The sequence below is a fragment of the Lipotes vexillifer genome, unplaced genomic scaffold (assembly GCF_000442215.2).
Source record: "Lipotes vexillifer unplaced genomic scaffold, Lipotes_vexillifer_v1.1 scaffold853, whole genome shotgun sequence".
Classification (NCBI taxonomy): domain Eukaryota; kingdom Metazoa; phylum Chordata; class Mammalia; order Artiodactyla; family Lipotidae; genus Lipotes; species Lipotes vexillifer.
The window spans coordinates 2,473,758-2,476,157 of record NW_006792734.1 but is presented as its reverse complement, the minus strand read 5'-3'; the positions used below and the strand labels follow the sequence as shown (position 1 = coordinate 2,476,157).

At 48.4% G+C, this 2,400-nt stretch overlaps 1 pseudogene; it reads left to right on the top strand.

Moving 5' to 3' along the window:
- Positions 1–306: 306 nt before the first annotated feature.
- Positions 307–1,162, top strand: LOC103089398 (14-3-3 protein gamma pseudogene; annotated as a pseudogene).
- Positions 1,163–2,400: the final 1,238 nt, after the last annotated feature.

Below are 2,400 nucleotides of genomic sequence, written 5' to 3'. Positions count from 1 at the left end.
ACCACCAAGTCTCGCTGAGTCCAGGCCTGCCTCCCCACCCCTTCAACTCCTTGACCACACCCACTCCCAGTTCTGAGGCCCTTGCCTCCCCTGTCTCTTCTTAAGTCATCCTCTCCCCACCCCCGGTCCATTAAAGTGTCACACACGCCCACGACCCTCCCCCAAGACTGAAGCCACCATGCCAGGCCATTTTGCTCATTAATGAATCCACAGATTCATTCGATATCATTAAGGGAGCACCCACTGTGTGCCCGGCTCTGTGCTGGGTGCAGGGGAGACCCCCAGAGAATAAGAAAGACCCGGCAGATGCCTCATGCCCGGTCCCAGGGTCGCAGCTCTAGCCGCAGCCTGGGTCGGTCCCTCCAGCACCCCGGGCTCCAGGCCGCCCTGGTCTCCTCGCCCGGCCCGAAACAGCCCGTGAAGACTGTGGACCGCGAGCAACTGGTGCAGAAGCCTGGCTGGTGGAGCAGGCGGAACGCTAGGACTACAGGGCCGCGGCCTCGAAGAACGTGACAGAGCTGAAGGAGCCAGTGTCTAGTGAAGAGCAAACCTTCTCTCTGTGGCCTACAAGAGTGTAGCTGGGGCACGCCGTTCTTTGTGGAGGGTCATTAGTAGCGCTGAGCAGAAGATATCTGCAGAGGGTAACTAGAAGGTAGACATGGTGCGTGCTTACCGTGAAAAAATAGACAAGGAGCTGGAAGGTGGTGTGTCAGGATGAGCTGAGCCTGCTGGAGAAATACCCGATCAAGAACTGCCAGGACAGCCAGTATGACAGCAAAGTGTTCTACCTGAATATGAAAGGGGACTATTACCGCTACCTCGCCAAAGTCACCACTGGAGAGAAGAGGGCGACCTTCGAAGAGTCATCTGAGAAGACACGTGGCGAAGCCCATGAGGTCAGCAAAGGGCACACGCAGCCCACTCACCCCATTAGATTAGGCCTGGCCCTTAACTACTGCGTTTTCTACTATGAGATCCAGAATGCCACAGAGCAAGCCTGCCACTTGGCCAAGACAACTTTCAATGGCGCCATTGCCAAGCTTGACACTCTCAGTGGAAACGCCTACAGGGACTCCACACTCATCATGCAGCTCCTCGTGACAACCTAACGCTCTGGACAAGTGATCAGCAAGACGACGCCGGAGGAGAAGGCAGCAATTAAGGCCCCCCGGTGGACTGGCAGTGCACGCTGATCCTACTACTGCAATCTTTATTTATTTATTTATTTATTTTTGCATGAGCTGGGGATCGTGTTGGGGAGGGGAAGAGAGGGGTGACGGGATGACCTTCTTGGGGAGAAACACACGACCTGTCCTGTCTTTGACATTTCTGCTAAAATACCACTTGTGGAAAGGCAGACTAGCTGTGCTGGTATTGGAATAGCAGCCTCACACTGGCATATGGACGGTTCTGTAGAGTAATGCAAGTGGAGCTGTCTTTAACTTGTTGCTAGAAAATAGGGTTTTTTTTGTTTTGTTTCTTATTAGTCATCAATTTTATACACATCAGTGTATACATGTCAATCCCAATCGCTCAATTCATCACACCACCACCACCACCCCCCGGCCACTGTCCCCCCTTGGTGTCCATACGTTTGTTCTCTACATCTGTGTCTCAATTTCTGCCCTGAAAACCGGTTCATCTGTACCATTTTTCTAGGTTCCACATATATGCGTTAATATACGATATTTGTTTTTCTCTTTCTGACTTACTTCACTCTGCATGACAGTCTCTAGATCCATCCACATCTCAACAAATGACCCAATTTCATTCCTTTTTATGGCTGAATAATATTCCATTGTATATATGTGCCACATCTTCTTTTTCCATTCGTCTGTCGATGGGCATTTAGGTTGCTTCCAGGACCAGGCTATTGTAAATACTGCTGCAATGAACATTGGGGTGCATGTGCCTTTTGAATTATGGTTTTCTCTGGGTATATGCCCAGTAGTGGGATTGCTGGATCATATGGTAGTTCTATTTTTAGTTTTTTAAGGAACCTCCATACTGTTCTCCATAATGGCTGTATCAGTTTACATTCCCATCAACACGGCAAGAGGGTTCCCTTTTGTCCATACCCTCTCCAGCATTTGTTGTTTGTAGATTTTCTGATGAAGCCCATTCTAACTGGTGTGAGCTGATACCTAATTGTAGTTTTGATTTGCATTTCTCTAATAATTAGTGATGTTGAGCAGCTTTCCATGTGCTTTGGCCATCTGTGTATGTCTTCTTTGGAGAAATGTCTATTTAGGTCTTCTGCCCATATTTGGATTGGGTTGTTTGTTTTTTTTAATATTGAGCTGCATGAGCTGTTCATATATTTTGGAGATTAATCCTTTGTCCTTTGATTCAATTGCAAATATTTTCTCCCATTCTGAGGGTTGTCTTTTCGTCTTGTTT